At 43.0% G+C, this 17,961-nt stretch overlaps 1 long non-coding RNA gene across 1 annotated transcript; it reads right to left on the minus strand.

Annotated features, from left to right (window-relative positions):
* Nucleotides 1-960: 960 nt before the first annotated feature.
* LOC143488771 (uncharacterized) lies at nucleotides 961-9,968 on the minus strand. The gene is made up of 3 exons (XR_013124527.1): nucleotides 8,862-9,968; nucleotides 8,651-8,739; nucleotides 961-1,802 (listed from the first exon to the last, which is right to left on the minus strand). It is a non-coding gene; the product is annotated as an uncharacterized LOC143488771 (long non-coding RNA).
* Nucleotides 9,969-17,961: the final 7,993 nt, after the last annotated feature.

Here is a 17,961-nt window from a genome sequence, read left to right on the forward strand (position 1 = left end):
ACCAGTTAGGAGCACCATGTCCATGTGAGGTTTCCACTCCTTCATTGGAATTCCCAGGAGAGATATTTATCAAATTAATTCATGTTGTTGAAGGTTTTAGTGCTAGATTTGCACAGTGCGACGCTTTAATTTAAGTAAAGACTACTAAGTGTATTTAGCAAATTGTACTTTGCTTTCTTTTATTCTGATGATGGTGTTTTATAGGATTGAGCCTGTTGTGCATCAGAGCAAATCACTTATTTATGTTTTGATCGCAGGAATGAAATAGATTTTAACGTCCTCTGAATGTAGTCCTCGTTATAACTGTTACATGTCACGATACAGCTCCCCACCCCTCCCTGCGGGTGTGTGTTAACGTCAGTGTACTTCCGTGGCTGTAGTGTGTGTTTGATGTGTATAAATGTGTGTTCGTCTCGTGCTGTGCTCGTCTTTGAGTCTGCTACGTGTGTCTGTTACATGTTCCTGCTGTGCGCTAATAGCGCTTCATACAGAGATCTCAATAAACGTCGGTGTTTTTTCACGCAACTTCCTCAAGCCTCTCGCCCCCGTTATATTTATTACACTGTAAAAGGAAAGCAGAATATTGCGTTATCTGACGTAGCAAAAAATACTGTAAAATAATTAAAAGTAACCTCAAATAATAATTTTACATAACTCAAATACAGTTTTTGCCATTAATTTCATTTGAAAAAGCAAAGTTTTGTGTCCTTTAATGTATAAATAAAACAACGTTAAAAACAATTTAAAACATGTATAAAAATATGTACAAAGAGATGTGATGCATATCTTTGCCCTGAATAAAGGATAATCCATTCTAATGTATGTTACTGAAAATTACTTGATATGAAAGTTACACCATGCAAAACAAAATAACATACTTTTAATTTTGAAAAGTTTCAATTGACTTTTTTCATGTCCTAATACCAGTGGAAGTGAGGAGGTGTCTTTCACCTCCTCACTTCCACTGGTATTAGGACATGAAAAAAGTCAATTTAAGTCTGCAAGGAAGAGTCCAGACTTCCTGTATAGGAAACTAATTTCAGCTGCTGTGTCCACAATCTCATCTTTTCAAGCACTACCCTGAAGACGTGGTCATAGGTGAGAGTCGGAATGTAGACTGAGCAGTAAATCGAGACCTTCCCCTTTTGGCTCAGCTCTCTTCACCACCACGGTCCGATACAGAGTCCACAACACTGCAGCCGCCGCACCGATCCGCCTTTCGACCTCCTGTCCCGTCTGTCCCTCACTCGTGAACAAGATCCCAAGATGTTTGAACTCCTCCACTTGAGGCCGGGGACTCACTCCTGACCCGGAGAGAGAACTCCACCCTTGTCTGACTTAGTACCATGGTTTCAGATTTACAGGTGCTGATTCTCAACCCGGCACTCGGCTACAAACTGCTGTAGATCTCAGCCTAATAACACCAGCAGGACCGTGATATTTATATGTTTTCTTATCTCTTTTTACCGACCCCTCCTGGCAGTCATTAATGGCATCAAAGCACGGCCTGGTTACTGAGCAGGGTGGTGCTGTTTGTAAAACCAGAACAGCCATCTGTTCAGTGCTGTGTAGATTTGTCTGTATCAACTTGTGGACATAACAGACAAAGAATTACAATACATCACTGTATGGAAGGGCTCTCTCATACTTACAGAAGGCCTTCTTTGTACATTTGGTATTTGGACAATGCCAGGTGGAGACCCAAAGCATTGCTTTCATCCTGGCCACTTCCTTGTCATTAATCAGATGACGTTCCACTTTGAATTTTTTCTTCAAGGACTCAAGGACATTGTCCTAAGGACCTGAAGAATAAAGGACAACATTAGTTCATAAATCAAAGAAACAAAGAAAGAGACTCACATAACCAGATCCAAAGGTCACTTTCAATCAAGAGTATAAGGTTCTCAGTGAAAATAACAACTCAATAAATGTCAATGTGAAGGGAATATTGTATGTTAACCTTGTATTGGTTAACATACAATATTCATTGTTTGTATGACAGGTAATAGGGGAGACCGGGTATGGTTGTAACATGGGGAGAGTTGTAACACCACCAGTTCCACTGATCACGGATAAGATAGGAGTCATATGATAATTTCAGTATTTACCCAATTCCTCCCTGATCCCACATGGTGAATATCAAGGCTGTAAACAGGCACATGCAGATACTATCACGTAAAAACTGATTTTGAGGTGAGAAAGTAAATTTCTGAATCAATACTATATTTTGTTTAGAACTTGTACTATTGCAGATAAAACCATATGAGTCCTGACAGACTGGCCCACTATATTATATATATATATATATATATATATATATATATATATATATATATATATATATATATATATATATGCTGTTTATGAATCTATACATGGCACGTTTACATTACTTTTAGCAATAATATGATTACAAAGCCACATAGTGGCATATCAAAATGACAAAATACAGGGGAAAAACAACTGGAAAGCTACCACCTTTACATTTTCGTAGTTTGTTTAAACCCTGGCTTAGACTGCTCCATCTTTACGGCAATGCTGACTTATATTTTCACGTTTCAGTAGTGTGAACCGTGTGGCGGAGGGATACATGATGAGTTAGACCCTCAGCAGTGTCAGTGTGCAACTGGCGTCTCTCTCTTGACTTGTCACTCGTGGGATACAAATCAGTGTTGTGCGTGAATGAGTTCAAAAGAACGCGTTAATTGAACACGCTCGTTTTCTCGTGAACGTTGAACTGAACGCAACAATTAGTTCACATTATGTGTCATTAATGACAGACATCACTGTAAATGAACGTTGGAATCTGTTTTCTCTTTTGAAACGCAACAAGAGAACGTTCCTCCCTCCTGTATTCTCTGTGGTACCGCTTCAATCATGTATCACCAGACAGAAATGGTTTGACATTGTGTGCGCAATGCATTGCGGGCAACGTCGTGTCCGGCTAAGAATAGTTAACATACTGGCTAGTTAATAACATACTGGCTTCCGCACAACGTTACCCGTGGTGAATTGCAGCACAGTGGCAACAACGAGAGCGAGGAGGGCTGGAGGAGGGAGGAGGGAGGAGGGAGGGAGGGAGGGAGGGAGAGAGAGAGATCTACGCAAACTAGCTGAAAAACTCGTTTTTCTACACACTGCTCTCTTCTCGATGAGCGGGGGGTGGCGAGCGTAAAATGGACACAGATTCAGTGTTATATCGCCGGTGGATGGCGCCAGAGCTAGCGAACTAGTAACGTATTGAATCATATATGTGGATCTGGAGAGCGTGTGAAAACGGTCAAATGCGTGTGTCTCGCGCTAATGCGTGAGAGTTGGCAACCCTGTAGCATTATTGAGTACAAACGGGCTCTCAATAAAGCATGCTCAGCATACTTACCCTCACTGATAGAGAAAAATAAAAACAATCCTAGATTTCTTTTTAATACTACTTCTAAACTTACAAAAAATCAAGCAGGCGCAGAACCTCAGATTCCAGTAAACCTCACTAGTAATGTATTTATAGATTTCTTTGATAATAAAATAGAGAATATTAGACAAAATATAAAACCTTTTATTAGCAATACAACTGGTATGTCATCTGGTTTGGTTGATATTGATTTAAATTACATACCGGGAGAAAAACGTGATGCTTTTCATCCACTCCCACAATCAGAATTGGAGAAAATAATTTATTCCTTAAATTGTACTACCTGCACACTAGACTCAGTTCCCTCAAAGTTATTAAAAGAGGTATTACCAGCCAGGGCCGGAGTGGGACACTTTTTCAGCCCGGGAGTTTCATGCCCAAATCCGGCCCAAAATTATTTTCCCCTCCCAATCGGCCCAAACTAGAGACTAACATGAGCCGGCCCATCGGGAATCCTCCCAAATCTCCCGATTAGCCACTCCGGCTCTGTTACCAGCTGTAACTGAACCTCTTCTAACTATAGTTAACTCATCCATTACAATAGTGGCGCATTTCCACTAGGGCCTGCTTGGCGCGGTACGGTTCGATACGGGTCGATTCGCAACGGAACGGTACGGTCGCGTTGTGTTTCCATTACAATGGTGAACCACCCCAATGTGGGTGGAGTCGCTGTTGGCGCGCGGGTTGTAGTGTCGTGACATCATTTGTATGCGACCACAACACTGGTTGATGCCCCTTAACACATAGCATTATTGTATCTTCTTTATCTTTATCTTCATTAATGTATGTGGTTGCTCTAATTATTGATAATAATTTGGTATTACTCAAACAGGCTGAACACACCCTGCATAAAAAGCATCAGTCATACAATCAAATGAAATCAAACTTTATTATGAAATATAGATATTTAAAGTACAACATATGTAAATAATATAGTTATAGTTAAAAAAAGTGCAAAAAGCAAATATATATGTATAGCTTTATATGAAATAAATATTTATAGTACTACAAGTACTACAAACACAGCTCTAAATTCCTGCGTTTACAATAGATGCGTTCATATTACGTTCATATTACATCTTTTACGAGCCTAGTAAAACTGAAATCACAATACACTCACCATTCTCCGTGGCCTCCAGCACCGACATTGTCCAGCACGTTTTCTCTTCCATTACTGGCTGGCCGGTGACCGTATATGACATCCATTTGCTGGAACCATTTCCAGTCTTTGCGGTTTTGCTCCGCTGCGTCCGTTATGGTCCTTCACCGCCCGGTAATCGTGTTAAGCTTTTTTAGCTTGGACCGACCGGCACTGCTGAATGGACCGCTGGTAGCCATGAGTGGCCATTAGCGCGGAAACCTCGCTAAAAACCTTTACATTTCTAGTGGCCCCGTCCAGTTCGCCCTGGATTTTTTGATCGCTGATTATTAACAGAAAGGTTTGTACCTCGGCGTTTGACCAGGGAACAGACTTCGCTCCTTGGGTTTTAAAAATGGCTGAGGAGTCCATAGCATAGCGGAGGAGTCGCTCTCCTGACGCAACCTGTGACGACACTCCCTGGCCAATCAGTGTCATGCTGTTCCTCCACGCCACAGAACTGTACCGCTTCGGAACGGTTAGAACCTCGAGCGAGTCGGTACGAAAAAAGTACCCAAAGGGGCCGGCTCACTGGGGCCTGGTACTAATGGAAACACTCACAAACCGTCGCGAATCGAACCGTACCGCGCCAAGCAGGCCCTAGTGGAAATGCGCCATAGGTCACATGCCCAAATCATGTAAATTAGCAGTTATTAAACTTCTGATCAAGAAACCAAGTCTTGATCCGACTGTGCTATCTAATTATAGACCCATTTCGAACACATCATTTATATCTAAGATTATAGAAAAAGCTGTTGCCCAGCAATTATGCCTATATCTGCATAGGAATCACATATTTGAAAAGTTCCAATCTGGCTTTAGGCCCCATCACAGTACTGAAACAGCACTAGTCAAAGTAACAAATGATCTCCTCCTTGCTTCAGATCAAGGCTATGTATCACTGTTAGTGCTTCTTGATCTTAGTGCAGCTTTTGACACAATTGATCATAGGATCTTGCTAAAGCGGTTAGAACGCTGGGTTGGAGTCTCAGGCACAGCCCTTTCATGGTTTTACTCTTACTTGACAAATCGCCATCAGTTTGTAGAGCTCAATAATATTCCATCCAAACGTACAATAGTTAAATATGGGGTCCCGCAAGGCTCCATCTTAGGATCACTATTATTTACATTATATATGCTACCATTGGGCACAGTTATAAAGAAACATGGTGTCAATTTTCACTGCTATGCAGATGACACTCAACTTTAAATATCAGCCAAACCTGATGACAAACTCAGTTTAGGAAAAATTGAGGCAAACAAAAAAAAAGGAAAAATTGAGGCCTGTGTAAGAGATATTCAATGCTGGATGTCTCTAAACTTCCTCCAACTAAATGAGGACAAAACAGAAGTTCTCCTTGTGGGCCCTAAGGCCGCAAGACAAAAAATTCCAGATCTAATGCTTAATCTTGCAGTCTACCCCATTACACCTGGCACAGTAGCCAAAAACCTAGGCGTAATACTCGACTCCGACCTATCATTTGATAAATACATAGATAATACTACTAGGATAGCTTTTCTACATCTCCGCAACATTGCCAATTAAGAAATGCATTATCACAGGATGATGCAGAAAAATTGGTGCACGCCTTTGTTAGCTCTAGATTAGACTACTGCAATTCACTACTGTCAGGATGTTCAAATAGGAATCTAAATAAACTTCAAATAGTTAAAAATGACGCAGCCAGAGTTCTGACCAGAACTAGAAAATTTCAGCATATTAGGCCAGTCCTATCAGCCCTGCATTGGCTCCCAGTTAAATTTCCTATTGATTTTAAAATTCTATTATTAACATATAAAGCACTGCACGGGCTTGCTCCTGAATACCTCCAGGAACTTATTTCCTACTATGAACCCCCACGTCAACTAAGATCACAGGGTGCTGGTCTTTTATTAGTTCCACAAATTAATAAGGTAACAGCAGGGGGAAGAGCCTTTTCTTATAAGGCCCCCCAGCTTTGGAACAACCTGCCAAAATGCGTACGGGACTCTGACACAGTCACAATCTTTAAGTCTAGGTTGAAAACCCACCTATTTGGTTTAGCGTTTGATAATTAACATCCCCGCTTAGATAAAGGTACAGATCCAGGGGTTCATAGACGAAGGGTTTTATGGTAGACTGGGGCGCTGGTGCTGTCGTCCTGTCACTGCTCGTGGTCACTCAAGTTTGTTGACAGTGCAGTGGACGGATGCCATTGTCTCAGAATGCCCCCAAGCCTATGTTACCTTCTGGTTCTGCCTTTTTAGCTAGGCTGTAATAATTTAACTAAATGCCGGAGTTGCTGCCACACTCCGGAAATGTTTATAATTTTACCTGTCCTGTATATGTCCTCATACAGAGCTAATTTTCCCTGTTTCATTTCTCCACATGGCTGCCCGCCTGCTTGAGGAATAATGAGATGAGGAGACCAGCGATCCATCCTGGGCCAGCCACCTCCTGCCTAACCGGATGCATACATCATGATGGACATTATTACATATTTTTCCTTTTCTTTCTCTTCTTTCTGTCTAAATTGTTGTTGTTGTCATGGTGACCGGTGTCGGCCAGAGGAGGATGGGTTCCCCCCCTGAGTCTTGGTTCCTCTCAGGGTTTCTTCCTCATGCAAAAAAACTAGGGAGTTTTTCCTTGCCACTGTCGCCTTTGGCTTGCTCACTGGGGGCTAGGACTCGGCACTTGTAAAGCTGCTTTGTGACAACAACTGTTGTAAAAAGCGCTATATAAATAAAATTTGATTTGATTTGATTTGATTAATATCGGAATCGGTACATCCCTAATATTGACACGTGCACATGTTTTACTTCCAAGCTCCGCGCCCCCCCTGCAATAGCTCCGCGCCCCCACCTAGGGGGCGCGCCCCCCACTTTGGGAACCACTGGCGTACACAATGTTTTTGTGCGTACGCACTGTTCGTACATGAGGCCCCTGGGGCCTCATTTATAAAACTCTGCGTAGCTTCTGGAGTGAAAGTGTGCGCACGCACAAAAAACAGGAAAAATTCAGATTTAAAAAAGCGTGTGTACGCACACCTGAACGCTGTTTCCTCTTTATAAATCACAACCTGCTTGTAAGTGTGCGCAGGTGACCCAGCCTCGCGTTTCGCCTCTGCACCGCCCACATTTACCCATAAAAGGTCCATGCAAATCACACAATGAATATTTAAATGTGGGATTCCCCATTCATTCTGAGTGGGATAATGGAGGAACGCAAGCCAAAGAAGCGGAATTTCGGAGAATGTGAAGTAGAGGCCCTTGTTTTGGAGGTAGAGGCAAGGAAGGATGTGTTGTTTGGTGGCCTTAGTAGTGGCATTACCAACAAACGCAAGTTTGTTGAGTGGCAACATGTGGCTGCAGCAGTAAATAATGTTAGTTCCACAAGCCGAACAATTGCAGAGGTAAAGAAAAAGTGGTCAGATTTAAAAGTAGACGCAAAAAAGAGAATTGCTTTGCACAGAAAGAGTGTAACTGCAACTGGAGGGGGAAAGGCTACACCTGCACCCTCTCATTTTCATGAGTGGATGGCATAAATAAGTGGGGAACCCCTGTAAATGGAGTTGTGAGTGAGAAGGAGGGTGACACAGACTTGGCTGATGAACACTGCACAGAAGAACCAGGTAACACACACACACACATATATTAGTGGTGGGCCGTTAACGGCGTTCGTTAATTTGATACTCTTATCGGGCGATATAAAAATTATCGCCGTTAATCTATTCTTAAAGTTGGGTTGGGAACTGGGTCAAAATGGGTAAGCAAACTATGATGACTTTCAACTTGATAGTTTAGCTCGGCTGTATTCCTAACCAAATTGCACAGTAGGGGCGAGAACGAGTTTTCAAACCTGTGAATTACAAATCGTACGTGTGTTTGCATGGATGCAGCCACGAAGTCGCCAGGTTTGCTTCATGGAAAATTCATTTTAGCAATGTAAAGTGTTACCGGAGCGAAGCTCGGAGCGGTCGTTTTCTGCATGGTCCTAGCGCTAGATTTGTCGCTATTTAAATATTTCTTTTTAACCGTTAAAACTGCAGAGGACCAAAACCGGCTTTTGAAAAAGCCCCAATTACGTCCGTGAGGTTAAATGTACTAAATGTTGGCTTACTTACTAAATGTCTCCGGTGCCCCACGTACCCCCTTCGGCGTCTCCGGTGCCCCACGTGCCCCCAGCAGCGGCCGCGTTCTCACAGAAGCTGTGCTGCAAACACAAATCAGCACAATTGCAGCAATTGACAGGCTAACAACTGAGATGCGAGAAATAAAGGGGGTACTATTTGAAATATCAAGCACATTAAGGATTAAGGATTTGTTAAAAAATACCTTTGCGTTTATCTTCAGTTATTTATAATCGAAGCATCACATCCTCGCACAGTCGGGGCGCTTGGGGATTAAGAGAGTCTGGGTGTGGATCTGCTTCAGGGTCCTCGGGTTGGTTGGCAGCTAACGGGAAGGCCATTCTTCTGTGCTATATTGTGTAGTACAGCACATGCTCTCACAATCTGGCAAACTTTTTCTGGCCGGTAAAGCAGTCTACCACCTGATGCATCTAAACAACGCCATCGGCCTTTTAGCAGCCCGATGGTGCGCTCCACAACAGAGCGCCACAGAGCGTGTGCGTCATTATAGCGTCTTTGTTCTCTGCTCTGTGGCTTGAGGAATGGAGTGAGAAGCCAGCGCTAATAATACAAATACATTTTAAATAAACTACAGAGTGAAATACCCAAGTTAGTAGAAAGATAATGCTACATATACATATAATGCAGAATAAGATACATACATAAACTATACATGCAGACCAAAAACATAATTGAACAAGTGATGCCTAATTTTCCTTAATCTTCCGTCCCTACTCTTGATTAATGCACTATGAACTAATAAGCGGAAGAAATGAAGGCTTGTGCATTTACTTGCAATTCCCTACCTTACCACATGGAGGTCACTAATTCCCGCTCTCTCCACAATCTTTTGAAGGGATACGGATGCCTCAAACTTTGCTTAAACATACGCTCGTTTTCACGCCAAGTATTTTTTAATAAATAACAGATCTTACGTGAGATGATGCATACGCACATTTCAGGCCCCTTTTTGTGCGTACACACCCTTTATAAATGAGGCCCCTGGTCCCTTGACCCGAGAGTGATCTAAGACTTCTTCATTCGGTCAAAATAATGTCTATCAGTAAAATGGCGACATGGGATTTTCCATCACAATTCCACCTTTTTGTACTTCCCAGTACAAACATTATTATTTTACTCAACATCAAAACATTATAAACTGAATTATGAACTGTAAAATCCAACCATTATTGGAATCATTATTGTTAAAAACAGATCACATGATTGAAATTGGAACAATTTCAAAATCATATTAATATCAAACTCAGATTAACACTAATCTGACTGAATACTATTAAACTCAAAATAATATGGAACTTAGACCAAGCAATGTAGGAATGCATGTTGCTTTCTTGCAGAAGAATAAAAAAAATGTTTAGAGAAATACATTCCCCAAAACAGTACTTTACAGGTTTAAGTTGTAGGATCATAAACTCAACATTCACAAGTTACTTGGCTTATCTGTTAACATCTTCATACACAACTAAACATAGATCAACAACATTGTAATGCAGTAGTTGTTCAACATACACTCGATTACACACATCTCATGATAAATCTGTCTCGTCTTCCCCGTTCACATATACTGGGTCGGCTTCCTCATAAACCCCTTCAGTATCTTTGTTCATGTTCCCATCCAAACGAGCCATCTGAAACACAAGCTGTTAACACACTGCTCCTTAGTCAAACCTCTTTGAGATGGTATTCAGTCCCACCAGGATTTCGCGGGCCTTTTTTGTGATTGTTGCGGGCTAAAATGTTTGATGTTGCGGGTGTTTTTCAAAAAAATTGCGATGGAAGTTGCGGTGTGTTTTTGCTTTTTTGTGAGTACATTGCAATAGGGAGTAAATATTGTATGGTTTCCTCTATTTAGTAGTCCATTTAAATTATCTATTTACCTATTTATTCAGGGTTGCCAACTTTTCAAGATCGCTTGGAGTGAGATTTGAACCTGGAGGGGGTGGCGAACGTTAATTGTTGACGGGGGGGGGGCGGGGTTAGCGAACGTAAGTTGTTACCGGGTGGCCTGTAAAATGGACACAAATTAAGTATTATATCAAGATCGATGGCAACCCTGATTTATTTATTTATGGGTATTATGCTTCTTATAAAACCCATGGTTTTAACACTTCAAGCAATCATTGAATGAATCATTTCAAATCATTTAGACTATATGTATAAATATTTAACTTAATTAAGTTTAACTGGTACAGTTACAGAATTCGAGAGGTGCACGACCTTGCGAATCGACAGCATGCGACGCCCTCGCGCACGGGCGGAGCCAGTGCGATTACGTCATCTTCGCCGCGCGGACCCTCGCCGCTTGTGCGCTGCAATGACTTCGCGGGCTACTGTTGCATTGTGGGGAATGTAGTGTTTGTGCTTGCAAAACACCATCGGGCGGTTGTGGCCTGTGGGCCGGTTCTAATAGTAATTAAATATCATCCAGGGAGCCATAGATAATCAATTCGCGGGTCGGATCTGGCCCGCGAGCCCTAACTTTGACATATGTGCTCTATAGTTTGGGCAGGAATTATCCCTCTCAAGATTTTGTATGCCCCGCCCCCTGAAACACAGGTGTTGGGACAGAGAATGCACAATGATCCCTCCCACTTTCTTGAAATGATCCCTCGAAGTTCAACAGCTCGGTGGCAGAAATGGATTTTCCGTCTCTTAAAAGACAATGAAAAATCACTTGGAGTGGATGGGCTAGTGCTAGAAATGTTAAACTTGTTGGAAACACATGTATGAACCCATCGTTGTGAAACAATAAAACACTGAAAACAAAAAAAAACAGTTTATCCCCGCTTTCATGTAGTGTACCGGGATACTGCTTTTCCCGATCTTTTTGCCGTTATTTTCGTCACTCATGCTGCTTTCAGTCTGCTCCTCTTGAACATATATACGGAAGTAAGGCGGGAGTTTGTCGACGTTACATCAAGACGACATCAGCGATTGGTCAAATTTGCGGGAAAGTTGCGGTGATTGGCTGAAGTTGCAACACCGCCCTGAATTTGCGGGGTTTGCTTGAAGTTGCGTTGAAGTTGCAAATTGCAACATCGCGACTTTCTGGAGGGTCTGGGTATTACTCCTTTTGTGAAGGCACTTTCCTCACCCCCATCAGCTTTTCCTGCACACTCTATCTAGCTCTCACTGTTGGGGTATCTTCCACCAGTCGTACCTATAATTACACAAAGGAAAACAGGTCTTTGCCCCAGGCCATATTACTTCTATCCTGGCCTTGGGGCTTGGGTGATTGCAAAGAAACTTTTCAGTCTTCTAATATCCCATGTCACCTGATGCCTTCCAGGCACTACCCATGGCCTCCCAACTGCTGATCGCATTAGAGTATACAAACAGCCTCTCCGCAGTGTGTGGGAGTAAGACATACAATATACAGGGTCTGTCAATGTCTCACACTCTTTACTGTGAAGCTGTCACACTTCCAGAAGTGGTTGATCTTAGGGTCACGTGGACCCGCCCTGTGCTCCTCACGTCTCCTTCTCACACGCTTTCCACCAAATGACTGACACTATTCCACAATAAAAGCAGTTCCTCTTATCACTGAACCCACTAGCACATCACCACTCTTCTGGATCTCTTCTTCTCTACCACTCTGTCCCCTTCACCCTCCATGTCTTCAGTGCTTAAGTGCTACCAGAACGTAAACAGTCTGGTCCCACTTTTCACACAGGATATAGGATGAAGTCAGGAGCCCTAAGTTTCCTCTTCTGTCTTCTTGTCCTCCGGCTCCTCCTCTGGCTGTGGCTCACGTCTACGGTGGCTGGCGTGGCCCACGTGGTCCGTCCCGTCACCTTAACGGCCATCTGCGTCACCAGGAAAAATGTGCTTACTGCTTTCAAGGCCACACTGATGAAAGGTGTTCTGTTATCACTAGATATTTTACTTGGAACGCCCCACATAGGAATGATTTCTCTTACCAGGGCCTTGGCCATGGCATCTGAGTCATACTGTGCTGTGGGTAAAACTTCAACACACTTTGAAAACATATCTACAATTACCACGCAGTATTTCTTCCCTTCACTTGGTGTGAGCTCTACTATTTGCAAAATCCATCTGCAAATAGTCAAATGTTTTCTCAGGTGTTGGGTGTGCTGCTTGTTCCATCTGTGTTCCCTTCCACACATTGTGTTGGGCACATTACACATTGCTGACAAAATGTCTGAGCATAATTAGTAAACTTGTGTGTGAACCAATGGGTCTTTAACTGATCAATCATTCCCCCATTTGACACATGGGTCTTCCCATTGGTCAACTTAACATAGTAAGGAATCGTAAGTTTAGGTACACACGGGCGGCCCAAAGGGCAATGCCATACGCCGTCCTGAAAAGCACAGCCCTGGCTGGAAAGGGAGAGGGTGAGTGGCAAGTTCAAAAGAGGAACTTGGGGGGTTGCATAGCAGCTTTTCTGGCAGCAATATCCACAGCTTAGTTCCCTCTAGAAACAGAATCAATGCAGTTAGTGTGGGCAGCACGTTTACACACAGCAAAAGCAGATTGCAGTTGAAGAGCATCCAGGAGATCAAGCACGAGCTTATGATGTTCAATCAGGGTCCCTGAACTAGTAAGAAAATCACGGTGTTTCATCTGCTATCAGTGTAAATCAATGACAGATTTACCTTCTGCCAGTTTGCATGCTTGTGTTCAGGTGTACAGCTCAGCGGCCTGTGCTGAGAGGTGATGTGGTAGGGGACCTGAATCAACTAAGTAGGATGGAGCGACTACGGTCCAACCTACTCTGTTCGGCCCAGTGCTGGGATCCCTGGATACTGACCCATCAACAAAGAAAATCATCAAAGGGGCAGTAATGGCCTGGTGGTAGGGAACTGGTCTTGTGACCGGAGGGTCGTGGGTTCAATTCCCAGACCCGTGACCGTGACTGAGGTGCCCTTGAGCAAGGCACCTAACCCCAACTGCTCCCCGGGCTAGGGCTGGCCTCCACTCTGGGCATGTAAGCACCACAGCCCCCTAGTAATCACTAGTGTGTGTTTGTGTGTGTGTGTTCTAACTGCACAGATGGGTAAAAAGCGGAGGACAAATTTTGATTGCGGTGAAAAATTGAAAAAACTATTGACAAAATATGGCACATTTACATTTTTACATTTACATTTTTACAAATGCAGTCGGGTTTTCAAGGTTCTTCCTTGAGATCTGACCTGAGGGAACATAACGTGTTAGTTACTGAAACACAGTCACGTGGCTCACCATCGTCCTTGGTGGGTAAAAGTGTAGCTTTTTAAGCTTTTGTAGGATTAAGTACAGTGCAGCGTTGACTCATGATGTTGGGCATGTCAAGTAAAACAGTGTTATATTTTCACCATCGCTGTGCAGATAAGTGTGATGTTTCCTTCTCAAGAAGCAGAAGTGAAACTGAACAAGGGACCAACAAGGTCAACATAGAGGAGCCCACAATGTCTCTGGGTGCTGCCACTGCCTTCTCAGCTACGGCACGCAGATAAATGGGTCCAACTGTAATGGAGTCAAGCTTACTTGGAGGTCTCTGGTGGTCCCCAAGTTTCTGTAAGAGAACAGAAGTCAACCAACCATTCTTTTCATCCACGGTCTGCGTGTAAGGTCATGTTGGGTCAGTAATGCCCAGGGTGAGGGCAGTCTGCAAGGCCAGCCTCAAAGACACAAAGGCCTCCACAGCTTCTGTGGTCCACTCAACATCTGCTGTTGCTGGTCTGGTGGTCAGAACCACAGAGGAGATTCAATGGAGATTCAACACAAGAATATAATCAGGAGCCTGCAGATCCTACACAAATCTCCAATAATCTGGCTGAGGGGCTGTCTGGCCTTCTTGATAGGGAAAATAGGAGTTCTGACAGGTGAGCTTGCATGGCACTATTATGCGCATTTCCCGCAGTGCCTCAAACACTGGCCTGACGCCTTCATTGTCCTCGGGTTTCAGCGGGTACTGCGCTTGTTCGGCCTGAAAATCAGACTCGGGCGTAATCACTACTGGGGTGGCCCCCACATCATATTTCCCAGAAGCCCATGGGGCACCTCAGCCAGTCTTGGGTGCAGCTCCCCAGGTCGGGTAGCTGATTCTGCAGCTGGATCTGTATAGAGGGAAACTGGCCATTGTGCCACCATGAGAAAATATCTACAGGATTGAACCTGCACTTCTTCTCCTCACAAATCATCACGCTGCGTTCAGCATCAGTACCAGCACCCACATGCATTTTAAACACTGATAACAAACTATTGTAAAAGATGACAGGATTTTCACTCTTCTCAATTATTCAATTGGTGCATTTTTCCCAACCAACAGACATGGGGAGGAATGCTGGTAAGCTGAAAGCAACACACTATCACTCACAGCCAGTGATGGCTTAGTTACCTTGAAAAAGTAATCAGATTACTGATTACTTCTTTAAAAAGTAACTTAGTTACATCACTGATTACTGATTGATTTTAAAAGTAACTACATTAGATTACAAGTTACTTTAGTTGTTACATTCAGCAGCAAAATTTGTTTTTCCAATACTCACTTTATTGGAAGTGATTTTTTTTACAGTAACAATGTATCTCCTGACATTATGTTTGTGTCGCTGCATAACAATGTAAATGTGCCATATTTTGTCAATTGTCCTCCGCTTTTAACCCATCTGTGCAGTCAGAACACACACACACTAGTGATTACTAGGGGGCTGTGGATCACACGTGCCCAGAGCGGTGGGCAGCCCTAGCCCGGCGCCCGGGGAGCAGTTGGGGTTAGGTACCTTGCTCAAGGGCACCTCAGTCATGGCCTCGGGTCTGGCAATCGAACCCACTACCCTCCGGTCACAAGACCAGTTCCCTACCACCAGGCCATGACTGCCCCTGTACGGTTGTTACATGTTACTCACATCACTGCTCACAGCATTGCTGCTTTTCTGGAAACAGGACAGATACAGATGTGAGTGAGAGCTCAGTCAGAGTGTTTGACCACAGTAGCTGAGTTTCAGTTTACAGGGTACCAGTACCAGTCCCCTAGCCACAGTGTTTGGTGGTTGAGCTGTTTATTTAAACCACATCTTCTCACAACTTTCGGGCTCATCGCACACTGTGCCACTTACACGAAGGTCCTTTGCCTTCATAACGCTATGCAAACATCTCCACATACGTTCTTCAGTTTGTGTTATCAACATCTTGTTTGCTCTGGTTAGAATGTTAGTACACAGCTTGCAATTGTACACACACAGCGTTGCCCAAGGCACATATTTAACTATTGTCAAATTATCATCAGCAAGCTCAATTTGTAACCCCTACCTAGTGGAGGTGATGGCCACACTAATTTCGCACATTAAATATCTCCCCATTAAGTTTACAGGGAAAACCCTAGAGAGTAACAAACTATGGAGGACGTCTCTTCCTTACCCAGATACACATGTAATTGCAGTGGTGAGTTACTCTTGCACGATCACCTCTGATGCTCCATTTGTGCTCAGTTTCCGGCATCATCGATGGTGGTATATTAATAAGATCTTGCTTCCTAATCACTGAATGACCTGCCCCAGGATCCACCAAAAACATCAAATCTTGGTTGTACACTTTCATTGAAATCGCGGGCATTTCTCTGAAACATCAGGTTTCAGTGCTATGTATTACTAAACACATATCAGCAATGCTATCTTTTTGTTCCTCTCTACCAATTTGAATGTATTAATAGATGTGGTGTGTGCATTGATATTAGTTGTGTCTTGTCTTCTCTGTGCTGTCTCTCCATACTCAGGTCTGTGTTTAGGCCGTTGGACTGATCCCCTGATGCTCCGCCCACAGTCATTTTCTCCCCAGCTACAGCATACATCCTCCATGCTTGGGCAGCTGCATCCAAGCCATACATCACCAAGTGCAATGCAAAGCGTCAGATGCGTCACACCACCACTAGACTCTAGAGCAGTGGAGATGCATTCTCTGGAGTAACAAATCGTGCTTCTTCATCTGTCAATGTGATGGACGAGTCTGGGTTTGGCGGTTACCAGGAGAACGATACTCGTCTGACTGTATTGTGCCAAGTGTAAAGTTTGGTGGAGGGGGGATTATGGTGAGGTTGTTTTTCAGGAGCTGGGTTTGGCCCCTTAGTTCCAGTGAAAGGAACTCTGAATGAACTCAGCATACCAAGACATTTTGGACACATCCATACTCCCAAGTTAGTGGGAACAGTTTGGAGCTGTATATATATATATACCCAACAGATTAATTTAAAGTCATCAGTCAGTCTTCCATGTGTCTGCTGCCATCTAGTGGCTGGCTGCAATACAACATTTAACCTCGAGTCTCAGACGACAAACGTTGAATTTATATTACACATCAAATAAGTTTTTGGACAGTTGAGTTCTGTCAATTCTATAAGAGCCCCTTCTGTTACTATCTCTTTCAGTGTTTTTCGTTTTGATTAACAGGTTTTGTATAAGTTTTTTTCTGTTAATTATAGGGGTATGGTGATAAGGTGATTGACATCTAACCTTTGCGTTAATTGACATATGTTCAAACGTCCTGCACAGCAACATTTTTAAACTTCACTTGACGGCTTATCCTATCAAACTTCGCTTTTCCTTTCAAGTGTGGGTTAACAACGCTTTCCATTTAAATAAACAACGTCTTGTTCAGCAGTAAACTTAACACGTCCTTGGGTCAAGTTCTTTGCAGGTCTTTCGGTAGGCTATGTGGCTCAGTTTGATAACCGTTAACTTAGCTAGTTAACTCATCTTTGCCAACATATAGGCAATTTGCGTAGGTAATTTGAGTCGTCAACGTCACTTTGTGAGATTCTGCTGAATGTGAAGTGCAGTGTTGGTGGGTATGGGTGCGTTGGTCTATGTCCATATGTAAGTAACCCCCATCCAAATTAATTGTATTTTATTCTGAATGTTTAAATGTAATTTCCTGTCTTAAGTGAAGCACTTTTATTTTGAAAGTTTACTTCCTGTTTAGCGCAGTTCAGAACGTGAAATTTGTTCACTCGCGTGCGAACGTAAGATAGGTATAGCGAATCTCCAACGTTTCATTTTATATTGGCAGCCCCTCCGAAGAGGCAAAAGGTAGTGATGGGCAAATGAAGCCTCTTGAAGCAATGAAGCTTTCCAACCCTTTGCTTTGCAAAAAGGTTCATTACTCGAGGCTTCATTCATCACTCACTAGTGACATCTGCTGGTGAAACTGTAACAGCCTCGTCATTCAGTTGGATCATACTTTCAACAATTTGTAAATGCAATACTGTCACAAAGTTTCCATCAAACTCATGTTTAGTAACAGGAGAATCAATTAAATCATACTTAATTGTCATGTTTTAATTATTA

This window comes from Brachyhypopomus gauderio, unplaced genomic scaffold, assembly GCF_052324685.1.
Source record: "Brachyhypopomus gauderio isolate BG-103 unplaced genomic scaffold, BGAUD_0.2 sc54, whole genome shotgun sequence".
Classification (NCBI taxonomy): Eukaryota; Metazoa; Chordata; class Actinopteri; order Gymnotiformes; family Hypopomidae; genus Brachyhypopomus; species Brachyhypopomus gauderio.